We start from the raw sequence: 20,335 nt of genomic DNA, 5'->3' as shown, positions 1-20,335 counted from the left end.
TTCTTTGGCACTCAGCTTTCTTCACAGTCCAACTCTCACATCCATACATGACCACTGGAAAAACCATAGCCTTGACCAGATGGACCTTTGTTGGCAAAGTAATGTCTTTGCTTTTTAATATGCTATCTAGGTTGGTCATCACTTTCCTCCCAAGGAGTAAGCGTCTTTTAATCTCATGGCTGCAGTCACCATCTGCAGTGATTTTGGAACCCCAAAAAATAAAGTCTGACACTGTTTCCACTGTCTCCCCATCTATTTCCCATGAGGTGATGGGACCAGATGCCATGATCTTAGTTATCTGAATGTTAAGCTTTAAGCCAACTTTTTCACTCTCCTCTTTCACTTTCATCAAGGGGGTCAAAGTCTAACTGTATCTAAATTTAAATTGTATCAGTGGCACCAGTGACATTTCTTGGCCTATTCTGAAGGACAGTGAGTGTCTGTTGCACAGATTGTTAGTTTTAATATGTTCAAATGTGTTTTCATTACCAATTGGTACACAGGTGGTGAAGGGAAATAGTCTCTGGAGGCAGAACAAATGGACAAATGTGTTTTTTAGTTCCTTCTACTGGCAGCTAGTTTGATATCCCTAAGGAAATGTTTCTTGACAATAATTGTATGAAAAATACCAACATTTGATTTCCAGATATTTGACAGGATGGAAACTCTTATATTTGCCAGGAGAATGACTAATGGACCTTCTAATCTCCATATTCAATAGAGGTTTTAAGAAAAGGCTATAAGGGAGATAATACATGAATTGTGTCCCAAATAGTTTATGAATTTACTGTAACAGATACTCTGGATTTGTCAAGACCTATTTGTGGGTTTTCTTTGAACTTTGGGGTGTTTTTTTGGTTTGTTATATTTATTTTTTCTTTATTTCTCTAACTCATTGAGTCTTCTTTGTTCTTTTCTCTTTAGTAACTTGGAAATTATACATTTAAAAAATCTCCTAGTAGTTACTGAAGACAAAATTTAAATATACTAATTTTGGTATCAAGCTAGCCTTAAATTCTGAAATTTAGTAACAGTTCAATAAAATAAATTTAACACATGGAATTAAAATTACTGTCACCCTTTCTTGGAGTCTTTTTCTTTTTTCCAAGTAAATGCTAATGAGAAGAGTGGCAGGAATAAAAGTAACCACAACAGTTGGCATATCTAGTTATTTTTCTGGCTTTTAAAGTTTATTTTAAATAGGAAAGGCAAAAATATAGTTCAAATAAGTACCACACACCTAATGAAGCACATTTGAAAAAATCACAGTGACCCCAAGTCTTCTGTCACTTGATTTTGTTAGACTTTGCTCCTTTTTCTTTCTTTCTGTTACACTTGATAATACAAATAAATAAGATACACAAACTGAATGTGACTCAAGATTAAGTTTTTTTCCATAAATCAGAAATCACATCACATTCTGCAGAACTCCTTCACTGGCTGTATATAATGAACATCTCCCTGTGTGTGTTAGGTGCTCAGTCATGTCTGACTCTTTGCGGCCCCGTGGACTGTAGCCCACCAGGCTCCTCTGTCCAGGCAGGAATTTCCAGGCAGGAATATTGGAGTGGGTTTCCATTCCCTTGTCCAGGGGATCTTCCCAACCCAGGGATCAAACCCAGGTCTCCTTCACTAAGGGCAGATTCTTTACCAGCTGAGCCACCAGGGAAGTCCAACATCTCACTGGAAAGTTCTAATTTTGGTAAGTCTGATAAATTCTTGGGATCAATAGAAAACTATTAAGTTTGCAATTTTATTGTATCAGAAATTAGCAGTGAATGGATATTAATTTATTCAGCCAGTTCATAATTATCTAGTTCATTTCTTGTTAGAAATATTGTCTGAGTAAACATAAATTTTACTGGTTTTCCCCAAATACTTGATAAGACATTAAGCCTTGAAAGTGGGTTATTCAGAGGTTGTCACCTGGGTGATCTCACAGTTGTTCCTTTTCTACTGTCAATGTAATATAAAATCCAACAATGGCCATCCTTTGTTTTTTTAATACCACATTGGGTGATGGCTCTTTGTGGTAAAGAGAGGCTATTAAAAAAAAATGTACATCTCAAGATACTATACTAATTCCACATGATGAATATTTACTGCATTAGCTATTTAGATGTCTCAGAGGGTTTTCAGATTCATTTCATGTAACATAGGGAGATTAGCAAACAGCATCATTCAGCTTGGAGAAAACACTGATTAAAATAACGAAAATCAAAGACAAGCCAAAAAAGGGGACAAGAAGGGTAATGCTTTCTCACAAACTTGTTTTGGAAATTTCTACAAAAACATTCTGACCATTAGTCAGCATAGCAATGTTTTTCAGATTTTTTTGGATCCTTATATATTTACCCAATAAAATCATGCTTTTATTTTTAAAAATTGGTACATGATGATAGACTTGTACTTAAAGCAGGAAGAGTAATTTCCCTGTGTCCATGCTCATTCACATTTTGTTACAGACATTTACAATTATCAGGGAAGTACAAGGTAAATGAATGTGACTTAAAAAATGGTAAGTTCTGTAGAACTGTACTTGGACATTTTGAAAATATGCCTTAATTGGTAGGAAAACCAAACTGATAGAAATGTGGAATCAATGCAGAAAAGTAAGCAAAATTGTGTTCCAGCTGCTTAAGAATTCATTGCAAATGTTAGAAATGTTAAGCTTTATTTTCAGTCATTCTACAAATATTCTCTGAATATGTAGAAAGATCTTAACACTGTGCATGCATTAGGACTAGAGAAACGAATAAGTTATGGCTTCTGTTCTTTAAGAGTTCAGTATAAATGTAGGGAAATATCAATCTCACTTAGTTTTAGTCTAAGTTGGAAATTTGGTACCACATTTTAAAAGACTTTATCCTTTGTATAGCTTCAATTTTACTTTCCATAGAGTATCACAAATTAAGCTAATTTCACCAAATGTTGTTCGGACAAATAAGTATGTAAATAGTCTGCTGCCAAACCCATCACCGGTGGTTCATTTTCTTTTCTTTTTTTTTTTTAAGTCACACAGTTTTATTTAGCAAATTAAATCCATTTCACCAAAACAAGTTCTACCCCATCCATGATAATAATTCATAGTTAGGTAACAAGGAATCATGGTCCTAAAATGGAACAGCTTAAGAGCTGCTGCCAAAGTCATAATCGCTTAATACATGCAAGATCTACTGACACATATTAGTAAATTGTGTATGTTATTTAGAGGCTTGAGTATGGAATGGTTTAAGGAATACAAAGCTAAAAGCAAAAGAATGACAATAAGTTAAAAAAAAAGCCTCTAGTATCTTGTTCCTATGTATGACTTTTGAAATTGTGCCAGTCTGCTTCAGTCCAGAGCAGAGATGGTTCATTTTCTTTTAATATATAGTGGGAATCACTCAGATTGTACTTAATGATTGTCTGATCAAGAAGTCATATTGAATATATGATATTAGCTTTTCTCTCTGTCTCTAAATTCCTTTTGAAATAATAAAACACTGCTAAAAAAAAAATGAGTGGTAGAAATCCATGACCAAAAAAATAAGAGGAAAACAGGAATAACTGTCTTTTGAAGAACTTTTGGAAAATAGTAAAAATATGGTTTGGGATTGATAGGGAAATTGAAAATTTATCATTATGAAATGATCTTTTTCCCAGGTAATATTTTGCTCTAAAATCTAATTTATGGTAAAATATCCTCTCAAGTCTACTTTGATTACTGTTAACTGAGCATTACATGTCTTTTCCCATCAATTTTCACTTAACTTCTTTGTAGCTTTTTAATTAGAGAGTATTAAATTAATGTAGTTGGGCAGCATGTAGTTGAGTGTCACCTTTCTATCCAAACTGACTATCCTTGCCTTGTAATTAAAAAGGGCTTTCCTGATGGCTCAAGCAGTAAAGAATCTACTTTCAATGCTGAAGACCCAGGAGATGCAGGTTTGATCCCTGGGTCAGGAAGATCCCCTGGAGGAGGAAATGGCCACCTACTCCAATATTCTTGCCTGGGAAATCTCAGCCAGAGGAGCCTGGTGGGCTACAGTCCATGGTTATTGGAGTGATGAGACTATTCCCATTTAATATGATTACTGGTATGTTTTGACTTAAATCTATCATCATGCTATTAATTTCCTATTTCCCTTCTGTTCTTATTCCTTTTTGTTCTTCTTTGTCTTCTTTGAATTACTTTTTATTCTATTTATCTCTTTTCTTATCTTACTATAACTTTTTGGGATTATGCTAGTGGTTCTTTTGAGGTTATATCATATACATAGTTAATGTATCACAATCGATCTTTAATTGGTATTATGCCATTTCACAGATAATATAAGGACCTTATAGTTAGATACATTCATTTCTCCTTGCCTGATTTTGCACTGTTATTGCTATATATTTTATTTCTTCATGTATTAATGCATTGTTATTCCTTTTGCTTTAAATTCTCAATTATCTTTCAAAAATATTTAAATAATAAAAATAAATTTTATTTAAACCTTGAAGATACCATTTCCAGTGTTCATTCTTTCTTTGTATAGATTTGTATTTCCATCTGATACATTTTCTTTCTGCCTGAAGAGCATCTTTAAACATTTCTTGAAGTGTAGCTCTAGTGGTAATATTTCTTTCAGATTTTGTATAATGAAGAACCTTTAGTCTTCTTTAGTTTTAAAAAATATTTGCTAGAAATAAAAGTCTTATTGAAATCCTCCCCCTACCCCTCACCTCAACCACCCCAGTACTTAAAGATGTTGCTCTTCTTATTTGCATTGTGTCCAGTGAGAAATACACCATCATCTGTATTTATTTTCATCTGTACATTTTGTATGTTTTTTCCTCTGGTTGATTTTAAGGTTATTTCTTTACCACTAGTTTTAAGTAGTTTGATTAGTATGTGCCTTGATGTAGTTTTGTTTTTTGTGATTGCAGTTATTTGAGCTCTATGGGTCCGTGGGGGTTGTAATTTTAATCAAATTGGAAAATTTTTCAACCATTATTTCTTCAACCACAGGTCTTTTCTCCTCATCAACTATATGTTATTTCTCATCTCTTCTTCATGAACCATGTATGTTAAGCAACTTGAAGTTGTTTATTAACTCACTCATGCACTGTTACAATTCTTTTTAAGTCGTTTTCTTCATGTGTTTCATTTTGTAGTTTCTGTTGGTTTTCAAGTTCAGGAATCTTATTTGGCTTCTGTATCTGATCTGCCATTAATTGCAGTGTGTTTATTTTTGACATTATTTTCATTCTAAAAGAACAATTTGGGTCTTTTTTTTTCCTATATCCTCTTTTTTTCTCTAGTTTTTTGAAAATATGAATTACAGTTATAAAACTATTTTAATATCCTTGTTTACTGGTTCTGTCATCTTTATTATTCTGTCAGTTTCTTTTGATTGATTTTTCTCCGTATTGTGGGCCTTATTTTCTTTCTTCTTTGCCTCTCTGGTAATTTCTTACTGGAAAGTAAAAGTCACTCAGTTGTGTCCGACTCTGCAAACCCCATGAACTATACAATCCATGGAATTCTCCAGCCCAGAATATTGGAGTGGGTAGCCTTTCCCTTCTGCAGGGGATCTTCCCAACCCAGGAATCAAACCCAGGTCTCCCACATTGCAGGCAGATTCTTTACCAGCTGAGCCATAAGGGAAGCCCCTTCTTACTGGATGTGAGATATAAATTTTACCTTATTTAATGCTGCATATTTTTGTATTTTGTTTATTTTTGTTTGTTAAGCTTATCACTTTGTCTGGAATAAGCTCAGTACTTCCTCTCTCTACTTTTTTTCTGGTGATTCTTTTCTCTGTCTTCAGACAGTTTCTTCACACAAATACGCTGATCAGTCCTCAGCTAAAGACTTGAGGGGAACCTCTGCAGGTCTTCAGAGTCTCTTGTTAGTGCAGTCCTCTTGTTTCTGGGATACTGCCCTATATATACAGTTGTCTAGGATTCCCTGGACTCACAGCTGTGTCTTCTCACCTTGGGGAACCAAGATCTAACTGAATGCCTAATCTGTGTTCTTGGCCTGGTAAACTCTATCCAGGAAGTAAACTCTTGAGTCAGGGGCCTCAGCTCATTTATTTCCTGCCTCTAGGGAATCATTGTCTTTCATTTCTTAACGTTTAATATACTGAAAACCATTCTTTCATGTATTGTGTCTGACTTTAACTTATTTCACACTGTGTGGTGAATCTGCCTAGGACAAGGAAGTCTAGTTTTATGTTTATTGTTTGATTTAACCTGTTGAGTACATATTGCTCTTTGAAACCATCACCTGATTTTTTTTAATGCATTTTAATTCTCCACCATTTCTTTTCCAATCTTTTTCCTACCCATCTTTTATCTCCTCTCTTTCTGCCACTCCAGTTACACACATACATATATTACAGTTTTTCTTTGAGTCCTGTAGGAGTTTTACTCATCTTCCTGTATTTTTCATTTGTTTCTTCTTTTTCTTTTGAAAAATGCCTCTCCATACTTTCTTCTGAAAGTTTTCTTCTGACATATCTTCCAGTGAGTAATTATTTTTCTAATATGCTATTAAACCTGTATTTACAGTTCTTTTGAGTTTATAGTTTGCAGTTATAGAAATTAGATTTTTTTTTTGTTTTCTTCCATGTCTTGTTTTGTTTTCTTGTTATTTCCTTGAAGATAGTAGATACATTTATTTTAATTATGTTTCTTGTGCCCTCACTATTTGTATTCCCTGATTATGCACTTTTATTATATGTTGTTTCTCTTGGTTTATTCTATTCTTGCATGATGTTCTTCCTTTAGAGAGGAATTTATTTGCTTCTGTCAAACAGCTAGCGGTACCAGCAAGTCAAAATTAGAGAGTCAGTGTGCTGTCACATTTATTCTTGTTTCAAGATACTGTCAGGATACCAGCATAGAGAATGGAAAGATTCCCAGTGCCACCTCTTGGTACCTTTTGACTCTGTTTTTTTTCCCCACTAGCACAAGTTTATGAAAATCACAGTTCAGCTCTTGAACCTCTCAACCTCCTCCTTTCAGTTCAACAAACACCTTTGGATAAATGCTTCCAATATTGAATTTACTTCTCTGATGTTCAGCCTTCTTTTCGATCTTGGCTTTGTAATTCTGCACTGATTTCTTAGCTTTCCAATACCTTCTAGCAGATATTTTTAATATTTGGTCCAGCTACTAATTGTTCTCCCTGGAATTGTTCATATTGCCTTGCTTGTGATTGTTGGAAAAGAAAGTTCGATTGTCATTCTTACCTTTTATAAGTACATGTGACCCTTTCATAAAAATAAATTTATAATAAAATACTTTCAGAAATAAGTAAATTTTACTTGACCCAGAAGTAGAAAACCACTGTAAGTTCTAGGTAGAGACGTGAAGAAAATATTATCGGTTTAGTAGGAAAGCAAGTTCCCATTCATTTCAGTTCAGTTCAGTTGCTCAGTCATGTCTGACTCTTTGCAACCCCACGCACTGCAGCATGCCAGGCCTCCCTGTCCTTCGCCAACACCTGGAGTTTACCTAAACTTATGTCCATTGAGTCAGTGATGCCATCCAACCATCCAATCCTCTGTCGTCCCCTTCTCCTCCTGCCCTCAATTTTTCACAGCATCAGGGTCTTTTCTAATGAGTCAGTTCTTTGCATCAGGTGGCCAAAGTATTGGAGTTTCAGTTTCAGCATCAGTCCTTCCAATAAACACTCAGGACTGATCTCCTTTAGGATGGACTGGTTGGATCTCCTTGCAGTCCAAGGGACTCTCAAGAGTCTTCTCCAACACCACAGTTCAAAAGCATCACTTCTTTGGCACTCAGCTTCCTTTATAGTCCAGTTCTCACATCCATACATGACTACTGGAAAAACCATAGCCTTGACTAGATGGACCTTTGTTGGCAAAGTAATGTCTCTGCTTTTTAATATGCTGTCTAGGTTGGTCACAGCTTTTCTTCCAAGGAGCAGGTGCCTTTTAATTTCATGGCTGCAGTCACAACGTGCAGTGATTTTGGAACCCAAAAAACTAAAGTTTGCCACTGTTTCCACTGTTTCCCCATCTATTTCCCATGAGGTGATGGGACCAGATGCCATGATGTTAGTTTTCTGAATGTTGAACTGTAAGCCAACGTTTTCACTCTCCTCTCTCACTTTCATCAAGAGGCTCTTAAGTTCTTCTTCGCTTTTTGCCATCTGCATATCTGAGGTTATTGATATTTCTCCTGGAAATCTTGATTCCAGCTTGTGCTTCATCCAGCCTGGCATTTCTCATGATGTACTCTGCATATAAGTTAAATAAGTAGGGTGACAATATACAGCCTTGATGTACTCCTTTTCCTATTTGGAACCAGTCTGTTGTTCCATGTCCAGTTCTAACTGTTGTTTCATGATCTGCATACAGATTTCTCAAGAAGCAGGTCAGGTGGTCTGGTATTCTCATCTCTTTCAAAATTTTCCACAGATTGTTGTGATCCACACAGTCAAAGGCTTTGGCATAGTCAATAAAACAGAAATAGATGTTTCTCTGGAACTCTGTTACTTTTTCTTTGATCCAGCGGATGTTGGCAATTTGATCTCTGGTTCCTCTGCCTTTTCTAAAACAAGCTTGAACATCTGGATGTTCACAGTTCATGTACTGTTGAAGCCTGGCTTGGAGAATTTTGAGCATTACTTTGCTAATGTATGAGATGCGTGCAATTGTGTGGTAGTTAGAGCATTCTCTGACATTGCCTTTCTTTGGGATTGGAATGAAAACTGACCTTTTCCAGTCCTGTTGGCCACTGCTGAGTTTTCCAAATTTGCTGGTATATTGCGTGCAGCAGTTTCACAGCATCATCTTTTATGATTTGAAATAGCTAAACTGGGATTCCATCCCCTCCACTAGTTCCCATTAGTCATGATGAAAATGCGCCTACCCATAACAAATTCTGAAGACATGAAATTGTACAACTTTTGTTTAGGGGATGTTCTGGCTATACAGTATTTAAATATAGTTTTTTGATACTGAATATTTTAAATTATTTAGTTTGACTATTTCTTCTATGATATTTTTATATGAAATAGCTTTCTAAAATGTTATAAGAATATATGGTGAAAATCATTTTACTGCCATGGCCAAACACATTTCATTAATAATTTCAAATAAATTTCATGTAAATAATTTCATATAAATGTGTTGGGAATATAACTTGCCATTAGTTATGTTCAAAACACATCTGTCCCATAACAAAAGAGTGTTTTGTAAGATTTTATTAGTCATATATTTTGTCCCTATTCTAACTGCTCAACATAAAGCAGTGAGCAGGAAAGAGAATGTACTTCCATAGAGAGCTTGCATTCCAGGGAAAAAGAAGTATCCAAAAAAGGAACAAAAAATGATAACTCATTATTAGGGATTGTACTTTTACTTTCTTAGAGAGTGAATGTCACATATAAGAAATTTCAAGGACATTGTTTATAATAGTGATTATGTAATTTATTTTCTGCACCAGGGCACTTTAGAGAATAAAAAGAGATGCTAAAATAATTTATGTAATTAAAATCTAATTAATGAAATATAGCTGATTTATAATATTGTTAGTTTCTGGTGTACAACATAGTGATTCAACAGTTTTCTAGATTTTGCTCCATTTAAAGTTACTGTAAAATATTTACTATATCCCCTGTGCTGTAAAGTATAGCCTTATAGCTTATTTATTTTATCCTTAGTGATTTATTCCCTGGTGGCTCAGATGGTAAAACGCCTGTCTACAACGCGGGAGACCCGGGCTCGATCCCTGGGTGGGGGAGATCTCCTGGAGAAGGAAATGGCAACCTACTCCAGTATTCTTGCCTGGAAGATCCCACGGACAGAGGAGCCTGGTAGGCTACAGTCCATGCGGTTGCAAAGAGTCGGACACAAATAAGCGACTTCACTTTCACTTTTACTTCAGTGGTTTATAGCTCTTAATTTCTTACCCCTGTCTTGCCCTCCCCAGTTCCACTCCTCACTGGTACCCACTAGTTTGTTCTCTATATCTGTGAGCCATTTCTGATTTGTTATATTCATTCATTTTAATTTTTTTTAGATTCCACATTTAAGTGATAACATACAGTATTTGTCTTTATCTGTCTGACTTATTTCACTAAGCATAATACCCACTAAGTCCATCTGTGTTATTTCAGATGGGAAAATTTATTTCTCTTTATGGCTAATATTCTATTGTGTGTGTGTATTTTTATACCACATCTTTATCCATTCATCTGTTCATGGACACATTGGTGGTTTCCGTATCTTGACTATAGTAAATAATTCTACTGTGAACATTAGAGTGCATGTATCTTTTCAAAATGTTTTCTTCAGATAAATACTGAGGAGTGGAATTGTTGGATTGTATAGGAGTTCTACTTTTAGTTTTTTTGAGGAATCTCCATAAAGTTTTCTATATTGGCTGTACCAATTCACACCCCACCAACAGTGTACTAGGTTTCCCTTTTCTCTACATCCTTGCCAGTATTTGTTATTTGTAGACTTTTTCATGATAGCCATTCTGACAGGTATGAGATGTTACCTCATTTTTCTTTTGATTTGCGTTTCTCTGATGATTAGTGATGTTGAGCATGTTTTCATGTGCCTGTTGGCCATCTGTATGTCTTCTTTGGAAAAATGTCTATTCAGGTCTTCTGCCCATTCTTTAACCAAGTTTTTTTTTTTTTTTTAATTTTGACTTGATTTATATTTTTTGGATATTCACCCATTATTGGTCATATCATTTGCAAATATTTTTCCTTCAGTATATATTTTTTGGTATGGGGGGTGGCTTTCTTTGCTGTGCGAATACTTATAAGTTTAATTAGTTCTCATTTGTTTACTTTTGCTTATGTTTCCTTTGCATTAGAAGGTAGATCTAGAAATTATTGCTGTGATTTATGTCAAAGAGTTCTCTGCCTAAGTTTTCTTCTAGGAGTTTTATTGTTTCTGGTCTTACATTTAAGTCTTTAATCCATTCTGAGTAAATTTTTTTTAATATAATGTGAGATGATGTTCTTATTCATTCTTTTACATGTAGTTGTTCAGTTTTCAGAGCAACATTCATTGAAGAGACTATTTTTCCTCTACTCTGTATTCTTACCTTTTTATCATAATTTACCTGTGTGTGGGTTTACTTATGGATTTTTCCGTTGATCTATATGCCTGTTTTTGTGTCAGCACCATAGTGTTCTGTTTACTGTAGTTTTGTAGCATGGTCTAAAGTCAGGTAGCATGATACTTCCAGCTTTATTCTTTGGTTATATGGGTCTTTTATGGTTCCATATAAATTTTAAGAATATTTGTTTTAGTTCTGTGAAAACTGTCATGAGTATTTTGATAGAGATTACATTAAATCTATAGCTTTCTTTTGGTAGTGTGGCTATTTTAGCAGTATTAATACTTCCAATTCATGAATATGAGTTATCTTTCCATTTTTTGTATCATCTTCAGTTTCCTTCATCAGTGTTATAAAGTCTTTGGAGTATAGGTCTTTCTCTTATTGTTTAAGTTTATTAAGTATTTTATAACTTTTTATGTGATTTTAAAGGGGATGGTTTTCTTGCTTTCTCTTTCATTGTTAGCAGTATAAAAAGCAACATATTTCTGAATATTAGACTTTGTATCTGCCATCTTTACTGAACTCAATTTATTCTATTAATTTTTTGGTGGAGATTTTAGGGCTTTCTCTTTCTAGTATCATATCAGCAATAACAGTTTTGCTTCTTTTTTTTTTTCCTAATTTGAATACCTTTTCTTTCTCATGTCTGATTGCTGTGGCTGAGACTTCCAGTGTTTTGTAAGATGGAAGTGGTGACAGTGTGCATCCTTCTTCATGATTTAAGAGGAAGAAATTTCAACTTTCTCCACTGAATATATTATCTGTGGCCATAAAATACCTTTATTATGTTGAGATATGTTCCCTTTCTTTCAACTTTGATGAGAGTTTTTATCACAAATAGATGTTGAATTTATCAGATGCCTTTTCTGCATCTGTTGAGATAATCCTGTGATCTTATCCTTTCTTTTGTTGGTGTGGTGTACCACATTGGTTGATTTGTAGGTATTGAACCATCCTTGCATCCCTGGAATACAGCTCACGAGATCATGGTGTATGATCCTTTTTGTATATTGTTGAATTTGGCTTGCTGATATTTTGATGAGGATTTTGACATCAATATTTAATAGAAATATTGGCAAGTAATTTTCTTTTTTTGTAATTTCGTTGTCTGGTTTTGGTATCATTGTAATGTTGGCTTCATAAAATGAATTTGGGGGTGTTTCATCCTTTTCAGCTTTTTGGAATTGTTTGAGAAAAGGAAAAAATTAATTTTTAACTATTTATTGACTACAAAATTAGTTTTAATTATATGTGTGGATCTATAAGATATGTTTTCTCAACAATTGTTTTTAAATTTAATTTTCTTAAAATGAAACTAACATGCATTTATGTACATAAAACCATTTTTTAAAAATCATTGATTATCCAACATTAAAAACAGCATAATTTAAATACTTATTCTTGACACATATTCATCTACTTTAATTAGTTTGAAAACTTTATTAGCCTCTAATAGTATATCACTGTTATTTAGCTGGTCTTATTTTTCCAGATAATTCAAATACTTTAAAAGTTTAATTTTATTGTTAGTAGTTTTGAAGATATTTGACATTTTTAATGAGCTCTTCTTTGAATACCATACTATTTTTAATGGAGAAAATATTCTCTCTGTATATGGTTTTTGTTTAACATCCAAGCAATATTTTTTCTAAATGGCTGATATTCTCAATTTTTATTGTTTCCATATTAAAATTTACATATATTTTAACCCATGTATTTCTCCCAGTACTGCATTTTTGCTTCCTTTGGAATATCTTTTTTCAATAAAAAATTTTTTTTCAAGACTACTGTCATAAATTCTCTCTATTTATAATCCTTCTAAAATTTTACCAAATGCATATACAAATCATAGGCCTTCTCATGTAAATTTTTCTAATTAAAAATAGAAATTCTGTTAAAAGATTCTTCCAACAAGTCAAGATATCACACAAAATACAGTTATAAGAATTTCAGAATTAAATCTTATAAACTATATGATCTTTCATCAGTCTTTTCACTTCCTCACTTATTACTGTATAAGTAATTTTTATTTTCTGATTTGCAAATTTGTCAATAAGTGTTGATAGAAATCAAAATAATGGCTGAGTGTTGAGTAAAGGAGTGAAAAGGAAAATTTCTGTAGTTTGTATCTCATTGGGATAATCATTATAGAAATGAATCTTTTTATCAAAACTCATCAGTGGACACTTAAGAGATCTGTGTATTTTTCTGCATGTAAATTTTACCATGATCAAAACATTCAACAAAAAAAACCCACACCAAACTATGTGCTTATATGAGAAAAGTTAGAAAACACATAAGAATAATTTATATAGCCTAATATATCTTGTAGAAATTAAAAATGCATCACCTTAAAGTAAGAATACATGTTTTATAAAATAATACTGGACATGGAACAACAGACTGGTTCCAAATAGGGAAAGGAGTATAATAAGGCTGTATATTGTCACCCTACTTGTTTAACTTAAATGCAGAGTACATCATGAGAAATGCTAGGCTGGATGAAGCACAAGCTGGAATCAAGATTTCCAGGAGAAATAACAATAACCTCAGATATGCAGATGACACCACCCTTATGGCAGAAAGTGAAGAACTAAAGAGCCTCTTGATGAAAGTGAAAGAGGAGAGTGAAAACGTTGGCTTACAGTTGAACATTCAGAAAACTAACATCATGGCATCCGGTCCCATCACTTCACGGCAAATAGATGGGGAAACAGTGTCAGACTTTATTTTTTTGGGCTCCAAAATCACTGCACATGGTGACTGCAACCATGAAATTAAAAGATGCTTACTCCTTGGAAGGAAAGTTACGACCAACCTAGACAGCATATTAAAAAGCAGAGACATTACTTTGCTAACAAAGGTCCGTCTAGTCAAGGCTATGGTTTTTCAAGTGGTCATGTATGGATGTGGGAGTTGAACTGTGAAGAAAGCTGAGCACTGAAGAATTGATGCTTTTGAACTGTGGTGTTGGAGAAGACTCTTGAGAGTCCCTTGGACTGCAAGGAGATCCAACCAGTCCATCCTAAAGGAGATCAGTCCTGGGTGTTCATTGGAAGGACTAATGTTAAAGCTGAAACTCCAATACTTTGGCCACCTGATGCAAAGAGCTGACTCATTAGAAAAGACCCTGATGCTGAGAAAGATAGAGGGCAGGAGAAGAAGGGGATGACAGAGGATGAGATGGTTGGATGGCATCACCGACTCAATGGACATGAGTTTGAGTAAACTCCAGGAGTTGGCTATGGAGAGGGAGGCCTGGTGTGCTGTAGTCCATGGGGTCGCAAAGAGTCAGACACAACTGAGCGACTGAACTGAACAAGAAAAACACAGCACTCAATGATATAGAATGCTTGCTTGGTTGGGAGGTTTGGGTTGGAATGACATACAGGGGAAAACAATTAAACAATTGAAATAGAAGTTTTCTTACATTTTTCCTTAAGATACAACCTTCTGTACAGAAGTCCAATGTTTAAAGAAAATATATTATTAGAATTGTATGAACAATTTTTAAAGGAAATTTCAGAAACATATTGAGAATTTGTCTGTTATTCCAGTCTACTTGAGAGTAAAATTTCATGAAACTTGGAGTGGGAACATTCTTCTCAATGTAATCAAAAGTCACAGTAGATCAATAGAATAACTCTTAGAAGATTCTAAAATACAAATGACTAATCTTTTTTAGTAAGAAAACAGAATGAGGAAAAATCTGTCAAACTATAACATGAAAATGTGGAATATCTAAATGACAGTTTTGTTTAAGCTTTCAGGCACTGTTGAAGCACATTTCAACCTTAAGTGTTGATCCAGGCAGAGACCTTTGAAGTAAATTGTTTACATTGATTTGCAATCCAATAAGCCTTTGTAGTAAGCTATCCTCTTTGAATTTACCACCTTGCTTAATTCAGCAGAAAATTGCTCTGCCTGTTTCAGAGACTCAAGTAGATGACTTGAGTACAATTAAAAGAATTAAACTTGTGATGTTGGTGAAGGAAGGCCTGAGAATCCCTTTGATGACTAGCTGGACACACAGAGCGGTTATTGCTTGTGAAGAACTGAGTCTGACTGGAGGAGTTGAGAGGTCAGAAAGTATTTACCTCAGCACCTGGCACAGGATGGGCACCCAAACTCTCATTCCTGTAAAACAGCAGCAGGGAAGCTTACCACCACAAAAATTCATCTCTAGTGAATGGATACAGGACTTAGATTCTTCTGGTGTCTAGGCACTTCTTAAGTGGCAATTTGTGTACTTTCAAAAGATGCATTATGTCAGAGTAGCTTGTAACATGTAGAATTTAAAAAGAGTTACAAGCAATATCCTAAGAATACCTAGAAGATAAGAAGCACAGCTTTTATGAAATCAAATGTGCTACTGGAATCATTTTTTAAGAGTATTAAAATTTTCTTCAGATTTACCCTTCAAAAGATATGAAAGTGAAAGTTGCTCAGTCATGTCGGACTCTTTGCGACTGCATGGACTATATAGTCCATGGAATTCTCCAGGCTAGCATACTGTTAAGGGTAGCCTTTGCCTTCTCCAGGAGATCTTTCCAACCTAGGGATCAAACCCAGGTCTCCCACATTGCAGGCAGATTCTTTACCAGCTGAGCCACCAGAGAAGCCCAACTGTCTCGTATATTTCAAGATTAAGAAAATATACAAGGTCCTTCTTTTATCATTCCTGCAGTCCTTGGTGTACCTTTCATTCTTTTCATTATGAAAAGTCATATTGAGAACCTTCTATGTACTAAAAGAAAGGCAGTTTGTAGAGAGGTGAATATACCCACTCAGCAGCAGACAGCCCTGAGTCTAAACTCCAGGTCTTCTATTTACTAACCTCTTAAATAGGAATGCTAATAATAGTTGCCTCATAATGGTTGTTATGAGGATTAATAAATCAGTGTATGGAAAGTACTTAGAACAGAATCTGGCATGTGACAAACACTGAATAAATGTTAACTATTATTAGTATTTTGTTATTAATTCACAAATTTTCCACAATTCAGGAATGTAAGAGCAAAGCAAAGAATCTTTGATTTTTTAAGCAGGTACATGCTTGAGTTTATCCACTGTAATTTCCTTCAAATGTAAGAGATTCGGGAATTGAGAGATTAGGTTCATCTGCTTTTTAACTTATAAAATTTCGGCTTCAAGAAAACTGGTTTTTAATCAGGTGATGTCAATCCTTGATGCCGTCACTTTCAAGGCTTTTCTTTTTGTATTTTGTCCCATGAAGAACATTTACTATTTTATCTGACAAAGATAATTTCTACCTTCTTGTAAGTTAGAGCCTTTGAAATTGTCCCTCCCTGACAAAGAGACCAATCATCATCCACCAAACTTGACAAAGGTAATGTGATCTATGACTGGCGAGGCAGCCAATGTATTAGCTGAATGTTAAAAAAAAAAATAAAGGCTAAGTGATGTTTTATGTGAGAGTTAATTTATAAATAATGGATGATAAAGGTATATTTTACTCTGAGATCAGAAGCTGGCATCAGGTAAACCTGAGGCTGTCTGCAGTATGGCCTATAACTCAACAACAAACTAACACAAGAATGCAAAACCCCCAAACAATCTGATTTTAAAAGGGCAGAAGAACTGGATAAACTTTTTTTCAAAGGACAAACACAGTAGGCCAACAGATACATGAAAAGGTGCTCAACGTTACTAATCATCAAGGAAATGCAAATCAAATCCACAGTGAGCTGTTGCCTCCCACTTATTAGATTGGCACATTTGTTATCACAAAAGCAAGAAGTAAGTGCTGGGGAGGATGTGGAAGAAAAGGGACTAACTCTTGTCCCCTCTTGGTGGGAATGCAGATTGATGCAGCCACCATGGATAGCAATATAGAGAATCCTCAAAGACTAAAAATAGAACTAAATAACTAAATGGCAGTTCCACTTGTGGGTATATGTCAAAAGATTTGAAAACAGGATATCAAGCAAATACCTGCACTCCATATTCATTGCCGTGTTATTATTCACAACCACCTGATGCTCTACAGTCCCCTGGGCTGTGTTACACAAGAAGTAATTTTCTTCATTAACTGTGCTTTTCACTAGGATGAAGTTTGGGGCAGATTAGCTCTCTTTCACCATCACAGTTTGTAATTTTATATTGCCATTATGCAGAAGCCAACACGCCCTTTTAGGTTGGTAATTGGGGACAAGGATAAAATCTGCATGCCAATTGCTAAAGAACATAAAATACTCAGATGATGCCTGGATTCAAACTTCTGACTAATAAAAATTCTGGTCTTGGTTGTTAGGTAGCAGAGTTTGTAAGAGCAAAATTGATAGAGAACCAATAGTTTCAGGAGTTGAATTGTCAGAGAAATCTGAAGCAGGCATACAAGGCCCTCTGATTGCTCAATACCTCTGCTGATTTTTAGGCCATAAACCTGGCAGCAACAACATCTGGACTGCTGACCTGGCATGGTCACCAGCAGTGGTAGTCTGTAGTATACCTCTCAAGTGTCAAAAAGAGATATTTACAGTAAGCAGAGCAAGAGACAGCCAGTTAGGCAGAAATAGTAACTTGTACTACATCCAGAGTAGGAAACCTCTGCTTCTTGGGCCCATCTGGATTTGATGTAAATCCTGGACCCAAATCACTACTACCTGGACCTATTCCTCCATTTCTAAATGAGAACTTCTCAATGTTTCCTCCCATTGTGGTTTGAATTAATGGGATCCCAAGAAACCATTTCTGAATCTGTTCAATTAGAGATTCTGAATTTGGAACTGGGCAGAGGAACATATGTTATTGGATAACTAGATACTACTGGATAGAGAAACTGGTTGTTACCCTTTGATGAGGGAATAACTGTACTTTCATTTATACATTGAAGTTAGTTGGGACATTTTTGAAATTACAGGTATGCCTGTAAGATTCAACGAGGAAAGAGAAATTGAAAAGACACAATTTAGATAGTTCAACAACATTTCCAGAAACAATCAGAACACACACACAAATTAAGAAAATGAAATCAAAATCACACGTATATCAGTTCTTTCTCATATACATCAGTGGAATTCAAATTTAAATTCCATTAGGGATTACAGTGAAACTTGACCAATTGATTTTAAAACAGAAAATCGTAAACTATGTAAGAATGCCAAATTTTTCTCCATTAAAAAAGTTAATAGCTTTATTTAAATATATTGACATATGATAAATTGCAAACTTTAAGTGCATATTTTGATACATTTTGACATAGGTACATACCTGTGAAATAACCACCATCAAGACAGTGAACATATTCCTTATCCACAAAGGTTTCTTCCTTTCTGTAGTTTTGTCTCCCTCCTGAATCTCCCTGCCCCTTGCTAAATATAGATTTCTATTAATCAGTTGATTTTTTTTTAATACTTTAAAGATGTTGCTCCAGTATGACCAGGTTCATATTGCTTCTGATAAGAAATATTTTGTCATCCTTATCTCTGTTCATTTGTATGTAATGTGTCTTTTTTCTCTGGCTGATTTTAATATTTTTGCCTTTATCACTGGTTTTGAGCAGTTTGATCATGATATGCTTTGGTGCAGTTTTAAAAATGTTTCTTTTGCCTTTTGCTTTTGTAAAACTTCACGCTGTGCACTATACTTTTCATCAAATTAGTAAAAAATTTAGCCATTATTCTTCATATGTTTTTTCTGTACCCCCTGTTTCTTCTCTACTTCTGGGACTTTAATTACACATATATTAGGTTGCTTGAAGTTGTCACATAGCTCGCTAATTCTCCTCATCATTATTTTAGACTTTCTGCTCTCTTTTTCATATTCTATAATCTCTGTTGCTATGTCTTAAAGTTCATCAGTTTTTGTGCTGCAATATCCAGTCAGCCATCAATCTCATCCAGAGGATTTTTCATTTCTGACATAATAATTTTAAGCTCTGGGATTTGGGTGTGGAGTTTTTTGGATCTTTTTTATTTTTTCCATGTCTCTATTCAACATGCTCAGTTTTTTTCTTTAACGTATTAACCATGTGGAATATAGTTATGACAGCCAACTTAATATCACTGTTAATTTTAATATCTGTGTTTGTATTTGCTTTTTTTTTTTTTAAGGCAGAGGTTGCATCCATTTGTTTCACTTTTATTTTATTCTCTGTGAGCAGGTGAAGGGATACAAGAAAAAGTATCCTGGTGAACAGAAGTAGGTTCAGCAGCTTTGGAAAGATGAGGACATCTTCCTCCATCTGAGTAATGGCCATCTGGTTAGACATGCCCTCAGCTTTGTGTTCTGTGTTAGAGTTGGAAGGGAGAAGTTCCATAGGCAAGTGGAGAAGCTGCAGGAAGGTGCTGTGTTGGGGAAAGAGCCCAGTCCTTCCAATAAGAAGGCCTCACTGGGTACGGCAAAGATGTGTCATCACCTTTGGAGGACCCAGATGCCTACTTCCCCTGCTTTACAACCTGCAGGCTCACCAGAATATCCAAAAACTTCTAATAGGGATCTCCATACCACAGGAGGAGCTCTTGTTTCTGGTAGGTCTCCTTACAGCTTTCATAAAAGATCTGCCCTTGACATAGTGGCCACAAGGTTCTGCTCCAATGGGAAATGGGCACAGCTGACAGGACGTCCAGTTCCCTGCACCTCCTTTTCCATGAATAAAGTGGCTCAAATGACCATATTCAAAGATCTCCTTTGTATTAAGAAATTGTCTCCGTGTGTCTTGACTTCACTGGTGTTGACCACTTTAGGCTGAAAGGTCCCAAACCTGACTCCTTTGGCCACAAAGCTGCTGTAGAACATCCCCAAACCTGTGACTTCACTGAACTTCATCTGCTGGAAGTGGAGACCTTCTGGTAGTTGAAGGGAGTCATTATTCAGAGTCTGAGGAAGAAAATCAGACCTGGGGCTGTTGATGGGGATCAGGAGGCTGGAAACTGCATGGTGCAGGTGGGCTGAAAGCTGCGGGCTGGGGATGACCCAGTACAGAACTACGTGCAGGTCTTTCTGGGTAAAGTGGTAGCAGTGAGATGCCTTCCCGTCTTAGTTCACGGGTTTGGGGCTGGAGAATTCCATGAACAGAGGAGCCTTGTGGGTTACAGTCCATGCGATCACAGAGCTAGACACAACTGAGCAGCTAACACTATGACTTTCCAGAGCACACTGGGGGACTCAGATAACAGCAGGGAGGGCTTTGGCCCCTCAGGTAATAGCAGAGCATCCGTGGGCGGCAGCGAAATGAAAATTTCAGGTTCCTGGCACTGTCCACCATCACAGTGGCCGCCAGTGT

General features: G+C 35.5%; 1 pseudogene; it reads right to left on the bottom strand.

The window, feature by feature from the left end:
- Positions 1–19,343: 19,343 nt before the first annotated feature.
- LOC133062795 (PR domain zinc finger protein 14-like) lies at positions 19,344–20,121 on the bottom strand (annotated as a pseudogene).
- Positions 20,122–20,335: the final 214 nt, after the last annotated feature.

The sequence above is a fragment of the Dama dama genome, chromosome 9 (genome assembly GCF_033118175.1).
Source record: "Dama dama isolate Ldn47 chromosome 9, ASM3311817v1, whole genome shotgun sequence".
Classification (NCBI taxonomy): domain Eukaryota; kingdom Metazoa; phylum Chordata; class Mammalia; order Artiodactyla; family Cervidae; genus Dama; species Dama dama.
This window is presented reverse-complemented; position numbering and strand designations above follow the sequence as displayed.